Source organism: Acomys russatus, chromosome 28 (genome assembly GCF_903995435.1).
Source record: "Acomys russatus chromosome 28, mAcoRus1.1, whole genome shotgun sequence".
NCBI classification, from domain to species: domain Eukaryota; kingdom Metazoa; phylum Chordata; class Mammalia; order Rodentia; family Muridae; genus Acomys; species Acomys russatus.
In genome coordinates this window covers 35,996,650-36,006,636 of record NC_067164.1, presented here as the reverse complement: position 1 = coordinate 36,006,636, position 9,987 = coordinate 35,996,650, and positions in this window count along the sequence as shown.

The window sequence follows — 9,987 nt, the reverse complement described above, 5'->3', positions numbered from 1 at the left end:
ACCACATCCCCTGGAATTGGAGTTACAGGTGGTTGTGTGCTAATTAAACACGTGGGTCTTGGTAATCATTCCAGGGCCTTTGGAAAGAGCTCTTCACCACTGAGCCATCTCTCCAGTCCCAGACACTGTTTTTTATGGCCCAGAATAAATGTTATGTGGAGAAAGCAGAAGGTTCTTCATCATACCCTGGGCTGGGTGGGGGCTGGGGAGGGGTCAGGCAGGTAATCTTGTCACCTCAAGGACAAAGCCTAGAAGAGATACGTTCCCTTATAAACGTCCCAGGTCTGTAAGGCAGTGAGTGGAAGAGAAGGGAGAGTGGGGGTGGGGTGGGGGCAGGAGGCAGGAGTGATGCTTACCCTGAGGTCTAACCGCAGGTGAGCTCATGGCACACACCTATGTACTTTCAGGTGCCCACTGTACTTGTGAATGTCCACAGACAGTTGTGGGAGCCAGGCTCAGCCATCTGAAGACCTCAGGAAGTCCGAGTCCAAGAACAGGCAGGAAGAGAGAGAGAAGCTGCAGTCTTTGGCTTTGGCTCTTTTTAGGATTAAGTAGAGGCCGGGCGTGGTGGTAGACGCCTTTAATCCCGACACTCTGGAGGCAAAGGCAGGGGATCTCTGTGAGTTTGAAGCCACCCTGGTTTACAAAGCGAGTCCAGGACAGGCAAGGCTACATTGAGAAACCCTTTCTCAGAAAAAAAAAAAAAGGATTAAGTAGAAAGCAAGTACTAGAAGAAAAACAATGTATCATCTTCCTTTAGATCTGATTACACCACCAGTGGGGACACTGAGATGGCACCGGAGAACCCAGAGTTTAGAAGTAAAAATTCAGCCAGGCATGGTGGCGCATGCCTTTAATCCCAGCACTCGGGAGACAGAGGCAGGCGGTTCGTTGTGAGTTCGAGGCCAGCCTGGTCTCCAAAAGTAAGTCCAGGACAGACAGGACTATTACACTAGAAACCCTGTCTTGAAAAACCAAAACAACAACAACAACAAATAATAATAATGATAATAATATATAAATAAATGAAAATAAAAATAGCTGGGTGGTGGTGGTGCACACCTTGAATCCCAGCACTTGGGAGGCAGAGGCAGGCAGATTGCTGTGAGTTCAAGGCTGGCCTGGTCTACAAAGTTATCCCAGGACAGCCAAGGCTACACAGAGAAACTCTGCCTCGAAAAACAAAAAAATAAATTAATTAATAAATAAAAATAGAAGTAAAGATTCTACCTTAAAGATCCAGGACTGTCAGTCCATCAGGTGGAACAATTCGGCTTACGTAGCTATGGTACTCAGTGGAGCCTGGAATACAGTGCGGTGGCTAGGGCACACTCACTTCAGATTGTGTAATTGTAGGGTCAGGCCAGCTTTCGTTAATGACACCCACCTGCATGACGCTTCACTGCCTCACCTTCCCCCCAGGGCCCTGCTGTCCCACCCAGGGTCTGCAAACAATTACAGGAGAGAAAGCATTAGGAAAAAAACAAAGAAAAAAAAACTTGACAGTGAGTCACAAAAGCAATTGGATGGGTGTTATTAGCATTGCTGTGGCTGCTGTGATAAAGCACAGCAAGCGAGGCGGCTTAAACGACAGAGATTTGACTCAGAGTGTTGAAAGCTAAAGACCCAAGATCATGGCATAGTCAGGTTGCCTTTCTGAGGACCAGGAAAGCTTTCAACATATGATATTGTCAAGAAACATAGCTCACCCAATAATAATAATAATATCTTGACCGCTTTTTATTTTGTTTCATTTTTGTTTTTTTGTTTGTTTGTTTGTTTGGCTTTTTGAGACAGGGGTTCTCTGTAACAGTCTTGACTGTCCTGGGCTTGCTTTGTTGACCAGGCTGGCCTTGAATGCAGAGATCTGCTTGCCTCTGCCTCCCAGAGTGCTGGGATTACAGGCATGAGCCACTAGGCCTGGCTTGGCCACTTTTTAAAAAATAAAGTGAGATAAGGTGGCTGGAGAGGCGGCTCAGTGGTTAAGAGCACTGGCTGCTCTTCCAGAGGACCCAGGTTCAATCCCCAGCACCCACATGGCAGCTCACTACTGGCTATAACTCCTGTTCCAGGGGATTTAGTATCCCTCTTCCGGCCTCCAAGGGCATCTGGCACATATACGGCATACAGACATATATGCAGGTAAAATACATAAAAGAAAGTAAGTTAAATAGAATATAAAGTACCAGTAAGAACCTGGGCATGGTGGAGCACACCTTTAATCCCAGCAATTAGGAGGCAGAGGCATAAGGATCTCTGTGAGTTCAAGACCAGCCTGGTCTACAAAGTGAGTCTAGGACAGTCAGGGCTACACAGAAAAGCCCTGTCTTGAAAAAAACATATATTAAATGCTGGTGTTCTCTCTGCCACATGGCTGTTGTCTGCAAATGTGAGCCCTCAGCTACTGGTCCAGCGCCATGCCTACCTGCCCAACCTGCCACGCTCCCCACTATAACAGTCACGGTCTCTAACCCTGTGGAGCAATGAGTCCCAAATTGAATGTCTTCTTTTGGAACTTCTTTGTCATTGTTTTTATATTATAATGACAATAGAAAAGTGAGACATAGTGAGCCCATTTTCTGTATAGAGATCAGTTCCAGGTCATGACAGCAGGCGTAAAGATGTGAGGGCTGTTTTCCTGAGGACCACGACTTTCACGCAGCGGCATGGGGTGGTGGAGGTGGATGGGCACATTGCTTCACTGGGAGGCAGAGTGAGTAAAGACGTTTCAAGCCTGAACCAGCTCACCCAGTCTTCCACATACTCACTTTTTAGCACACTGACTCAAGCAGACTTAGGGGATGATTTTCATGAAACTAATGAAGACCAGCAGAGATTCCTCAACTCTGGTCCTCCCAGCACATTTAAGGAGCACAGAGGATGGGGAGGTTTGCATTGCATGCAACCACAGGGCACCCAGATGAGCTCATGACACAGATCCAGTTCCTGGGCACAGCATTATATTGGCATTTTTCTCATGGATACCTTTCCTGCCTGTTACTGCCAGCTCATCACCCACAACCAGTGGCAATGTGCCTTCACCAGCTATGGGCCAAGCAATGTGCCTTCACCGGCTATGGGCCAAGCAATGCTTTAGAATGGATGAACAACACAAGCCTGCTCACCAAAGAGACTGACTCCTTTGTGAACTGGGCTGGATCCCAGCAAGGGGTTTAAAACCAAGTTCTTAATCTCAAAAAAGAAAGGGCCCATGGAGCCTGCAGGTGGCCAGAAAAGGTTCAGGCCCTAAGCCCGCTGTGCTGGATACTTTGTCAATTTGACATAAGCTAGAGTCATGTGAGAGGAGGGACCCTCAATTAAGAAGTTATTGCCATAAGACCAGGCTGTAGGCAAACCTGTAAGGCATTTCCTTTTCTTTCTTTCCTTCTCCCCCCCTCCTCCCTGAGACAGGGTTTCTCTGTGTAGCCTTGGCTGTCCTGGACTTGCTTTGTAGACCAGGCTGGCCTCGAACTCACAGTGATCCACCTGCCTCTGCCTCCCAAGTGCTGGGATTAAAGATGTGCACTACCTAAGGTATTTTCTTAAGCAGGGATCAAAGGGGGATGGCCCAGCCCATCGTGCGGGGTGGCTTCCCTGGGTTTGTAGTCTTGGGTTCTATAAAAAAGCAGGCGATGCCGGGGCATGCCTTTAATCCCAGCACTCGGGAGGCAGAGGCAGGCGGATCGTTGTGAATTCGAGACCAGCCTGGTCTACAAAGCTAGTCCAGGACAGCCAAGGCTACACAGAGAAACCCTGTCTCGAAACAAACAAACAAAACAAAAGAAAAAAAGCAGGCTAAGTAAGCTAGCAAGCAGCCCTCCTCCAGGGCCTCTGCATCAGCTCTTGCCTCCAGGTTCCTGGTTAATAAGGAAGTGTAAGCTGAATAAACCCTTTCCTCCCCAACTTGCTTTTGGGGCGTGATGTTTCAGCACAACAGTGATAACCCTAAGATACCTCCCCCCCCAAAACCGTCCTCTGGCTCTGAACATCGTGCCCCTCAAACAAGCATTCTATTAGCCCCACAGTCGTGACATCAGCACACAGATAGCCCGGGGTGCTCTCAGTCTCACTCTCTGTGATTGTGGCATCCTCCCATGTGGCCAGAGACTCAGACCTTTCCTTTCACTGTCCTCACACAGGAGATGGGAGACCATACTGAACTGTGCCCCAGGAGTCCTTCCATCAGTGACTTGTGCCAGCCCCATCTCTAAATCCAGCTAAGACATTCTGACGTAGCCAGAGCCTTTAATATATCTAATGAAGTAAATACATTTAAATATAGCTAATAGAGTAAATGTATCAACTTACCCAATCCTTAACTTCTTAGGAGTTATTCAAGAGGTACCCCCCCCCCCGGCCAATAAACCCATGGCTTGACCTACAGGCACTACTTTTTATTATCGATTTCTAAAAAAATATTTATTACTTATACAGTGTTCTGGCCACATGTGTGCCTGCCTGCCACAAGAAGGCACCAGATCTAACTACAGATGGTCATGAGCCACCATGAGGTTGCTGGGAATTGAACTCAGGACCTTTGGAAGAGCAGTCGGTGTTCTTAACCTCTGAGCCATCTCTCCAGTCCTTATTATCGGTTTTATTTTATATCTATTTATATTATTTATCTCCACCCCAATCCCTTCCAACACCTCAACACCAGGTAGGAGAGAAAGAAGGTTAGCGGGTTGAGGGGGCATAGTGCTCTTTAGCTACTTCCTGCTGGTTAGGGTCGTTGGATTACTTGGGGCAAGTCCAACCTTCATTTCAGGAGAGCTCCAACTTTATTTATTATGTATACAGTGCTCTGCCCACATATACACTTGCAGGCCAGAAGAGGGCGCCAGATCTCGTTATAGATGGTTGTGAGCCACCCTGTGGTTGCTGGGAATTGAACTCAGGACCTCTAGGAAGAGCAGTTAGTGCTCTTAACCGCTGAGCCATCTCTCCAGCCCCCAAATTCTTCTCATCAAACTGCATCAACAACAACCTTCTTCTTTCTCAGAGTCTCCACTGTCCCGTCCCTTGTCGTCCACCCCCCCCACCCCCGCCTGCCCCGCCCCAGCGGCTCTGGCATTTACTCCCTCTCCAGAGTCCTCAGAATTAGACTATCCGCAGTTGGCAAAGAGCCCCTCTCAGAGCCTGCGCGGAGGCAAATAGTCTGCTGCTGTGGACGATCTGAATCAGCCCCATATCCCATAGACCAAAACAAAAACATGTTTACCTAACATAACTGAATTTTTAAAGACACCGAAACTTTCCACTGCACTGACCCCCTGAAGCATTAAGTAACGAGCCATGTGACTACGTCAGTTATGAAAGTCTCAAGCTGGCAGGGGCAGTGGCCCTTCAATTGTGTGCAAGGCTAAGGAGGATCCACATTGGGCAGCACGGAGAAGGGGAGCACTTCTCTCACACAAGTGTGCGGACACTCTTGTACTGTTCTTCAGACCTATGCCACACACACACTTCACCGGAGTCATTTCTTTTTAAAATTCTCTAAGGTTTCATGTCCCTGGTCGGTTTTCTGTAAGCTTTGCAAAGTGTTTTGCCTCCGGAACAAAGCCACTCTTCCTTATCGATGCACGAGTTGAGGGCACTGAATTCATTTCACAGACAAGACAAGTCAGGGGTGCTGGGTAGCAGGCTGGGGCTTATGGGGGTGCTAAGGGATGAGATTGGAGAAGTCACAGAAGAGTAGGAAGTTACTGGGGGGCCCCTTGAAAGCTCTGACTCTCAAGACTTCCCCAAATCACCCCAGATTTCCACTCACTTTGACAGTAGGTCACCATTACTTAGATTAAGCACATTTACCTATAATGAGCACCCCAGTGTCCTGCCTGCTCCCTACCTGTAGACACAAACATCAGCAATGCAGGCTCTGAGAGGCAGACCCCTCTCTTGCCCAAGATAAATGTTCAAGGCTCCAGCTTTATTTTTGTTACTGTTTTGGTTCTAAAATGGTCTCACTGTGTAGCCCAGGCTGGCTTCCACTCCTCCCTGCTTTAGCTAGGAATATTTGTGTGTTTACCACCATATCCAATGGGGTCCCACTTTCTGCCTGATCAGGTACTGGTTCCTCAGTCCCCCTAATCTCCAACTTCTGGCTCTTTCATTACTGTAGTTCTATATTCTCAGCATACAGTCACGTTCATTTTTTTTTTAACGGTCGAGTTCAAGACTCCACATCTTCAGAGAAACAGAATCAAATTGCAATCAATCAAATTCAGCCCTCCAGCACCTACATCCAGTGAGTTCAACAGGCGTTTGCTGATTGCTTATGCTGCACCCAAGAGAAGTCTGGCTAGCTTGCAGACAGTGATACTACAAAACAACCAGGCCTGTAGTTGTCCCCGGGACAAGTCAGGTCAGGGACACATAGTTACAAGTCCCTCAGGCAATCACCAATTGTGTCTACTCAGGAGCCAAGCCCTTCTCTCTTGCTGGCAAAGTCCAGGTTTTTTACAGCACTTCCCTCCCAGGTGATCAGGGGACCCATCTAATTGGTCTGGGCAATCAAGGTATTTGCATTCCCAGGTTCCCCTAGTTAGTGACCGGAGCCGAGCCAATCTGAAACCTCTCTGGAAAAGATGTCCGAGTTTGGTGCTTGGAACAACTGGGACCATACAGGGGTTGTGATGGAGCGCCTTACCAGTCACTGAGGATTAAGTGCCAGCATGAAATGGTAAACAACCCTTGATGAGTTAGCCCACCTGGACTTGATCCAGAACACACCCCTCGTGTGTGTGTATGTGTGTGTGTGTGTGTGTGTGTGTGCGTGTGTGTGTGTGTGTGTGTGCGCGCGCGCGTGCATGTGCGCGCACACGTGCGCATAAGCATGTGTGTACAGCTGTGGAAGCCAGTTCTCTTCTTCCACCTTGTGGGCCTTTGAGGATAGAACTCACATTTTCAGCTTAGCACCAAGCCGCAGCTGCCTTAGAGCTTTTCATTATTCAGTTGCTCTGCCGGATGCTCTGCTACTGTTACTAAATGCAGCCCCAACTGAAACCCCATGCCCAGCTCTTCAATAAGAATTTTTAAAATTTTTTTTCTTTTTTGTTTTGCTTTGTGTTTTGAGACAGGACCTCAGACCACACTGGCCTCAAACTTACAGAGAGAGACCCACCTTGCTCTGCCCCTGAGTGCTGGGATTAAGGTGTATATTTGTTTAGTGTGTGTGTGTATGTTGGGGGTAGAAGTACATGTGTACCCTGACATATAGGAAACACAGAGCCCAGAGTAACTGCCTTTCCATATTCCTACAACCACCAGCCTTGCGCCCTTGGAAGACTCAAGATCTCACTAAAGGGTGTCCTCAGCGAAGCCCCAATTTCAAACAAGCAAAGCGGCAGAGTGACCCAGGGTGCCTTCCCCCCCCCCCGCAAGAAATGGGACGGGAAGTGGTGCGTTGTGGTTAGGAAGACTGGGTTAGTGTGGAAGGGCGGACACCCATCAAGGCTAGCCAAGGGTGACAGGATGTGAGCAATGGTGGGGTCAGCTGAGCTCAGACTGTCAAAGACATTGTGGTCAGCAGACCTGGTGGGTGGGCAAAGCCATGCAGCTCTGGATAAGCCAGCCGTGGTCAAGACTGAGCCTCTGCAAGGAAATTCCAGCCCTCTAATTGGTGTCTTGCCTTTCTCAATTTCCCTGTGCAGCCAGGCTTCTTGGGAAAGCTTTTCACAACTGACGTCTTCCCTTTTTCTCATCCCTACACGGCCAGCTGCCTCCCTCACCCGGCAACCCACCAAAAGCCCTCTGGGTCATGTCCCATCTGCTGATCAAGGTATAAAGAAGGCCCCCATCTTTGTCTCAATAAGATTTCTGGAATATTCAATGTCTAGTCATGAGCTATCTTAGTTACTGTTCTGTTTCTGTCGTGAGACACCATGACCAAGACAATTTACAGAAGAGAGTTTCAGAGAGCGAGCCCCACAGCTGTGGGAGCGCAGCCTCATGTGATCAAGCAGGACACTGGAGCAGGGACTGGGAGCTCACACCCCAAGACAGCCACCGCAAGGCAGGGAGAATGGGAATGGCATGGGCGGCTGAAACCGCAGCCAGACAGCTCCTCCAACAAGGCCACTGTGGTTCCTACTTCTTCCCAGGTGGTTCTGGGGACCAAGCAGTCAAAGTTGAGTCTTTTTTTTTTTTTTTTTTTTTTTTTACTTTATTTATTGCATATGAGTGCTTTACAGAAGAGGGCAGCAGATCTCATTATAGACGGCTGTGAACCACCATGTGGTTGCTGGGAATTAAACTCAGGACCTCTGGAAGAGTAGGTGGCGCTCTTAACCACTGAGCCATCTCTCCAGCCCCAAAGTTGAGTCTTTTTTTTTTTTTTTTTTAATATTTTATTTAATTTTTTAATTTATGTGCATTGGTGTGAGGGTGTCAGATCTTGGAGGTACAAGACAGTAGTGAGCTGCCATGTGGTTGCTGGGAATTGAACCTGGGTCCTTTGGAAGAGCAGGCAGTGCTCTTAACCACTGAGCCATCTCTCCAGCCCCCAAAGTTGAGTCTTTAAGGGACATTTGCACTCAAATGATCAGATCATGTCATTCCCTACTTCCTGGTGCTGGGAACTGAGCATGGCTTTGAGCCACACTGGTCACTTTAAAGTGAGCTTCTGGGCTGGAGAGACGGCTCAGAGGTTAAGAGCACTGGCTGCTCTTCCAGAGGTCCTGAGTTCAATTCCCAGCAACCAAATGGTGGCTCACAACCATCTATAATGGGATCTGATGCCCTCTTCTGGTCTGCAGGTGTACATGCAGGCAGAGCACTGTATACATAATAAGTAAATAAATACATCTTTTAAAAAAAGAAAGAAAAGAGGAAAGAAAGAAAGTGAGCCTCCAAGCTGATTTTCACTATCTCTCTTTTTTCAAGTCTCCGATAATATCCTCAACTAGAATTTTTGTTTTGTTTTTCGAGACAGGGTTTCTCTGTTTAGCCTTGGCTGTTCTAGAACTCTCTTTGTAGACCAGGCTGGCCTGGAACTCACAGAGATCCACCTGCCCCTGCCTCCCAAGTGCTGGGATTAAAGACGTGTGTCACCATGGCCGCTTTTCAATAAGAATTTAAAAAAAAAAAAAAAAATTTTTTTTTTGTTTTGCTTTGTGTTTTGAGACAGGACCTCAGACCACACTGGCCTCAAACTTACAGAGAGAGACCCACCTTGCTCTTCCCCCTGAGTGCTGGGATTAAAGTGTTTATTTGTTTAGTGTGTGCGTGTATGTTGGAGGTAGAAGTACATGTGTACCCTGACATATATGTTAGGTCAGAAGACAACTTTGAGGAATTCTGTTATTTCCTTCCATGGTGTGGGTCTCAGGAGGAGAACCTGGGTCCTAAACTTTGGCATCAGGCACCTCTACATACTGACCAGCTAGCTCTCCCTGCGGTCTCTCCGTGACCTTCTCCTATCTCCCGCGTGCTATGCTTTTCTTCTGAGGCTGTCCTGATTTGATGTGCTGACTGGTTCACTGTGGCTTTTGGAGCCAAGTCATGTGGTTTCAAATCCCTGTGCTTCCATGTGTCTTTATATGAGATACAAGGTCCTTAGTGGCAAAGTTCTTACTTAGCATACAGGAGGTCCCCGTAATTCGTCGCGATCACCCTGTCTGAGGGAGCCTACACTGTGATCTACTAGAACTAAACAGAAGGTGTGTCTGATATCTCTTACCCAGCATGCTTTGAGACTTGTGCAGGTTGTTGCATGCACTCACAGTGAGTTTGCTTTTCCATTACAAAGACCTGCTTTTTTGCTTGTTTTCCTGCACGTGTGTGCGTGTGTGTGTGTGTGTGTGTGTGTATACCTAGGTGTGTGGGCACAGAGGCTGGAAGCCAACAGTACGTGCTTCCTCAATGCCGTTCCATCTTCTATTTTGAGGTGGGGGGGTCTCTCACCTGGAGTCTGGAGTTCACTGATGTGCCTGGACGGACTGGCCAGCAGACCAGCAAGCCCCTGGTGGTCCTTCCCTGTCTCTGTCC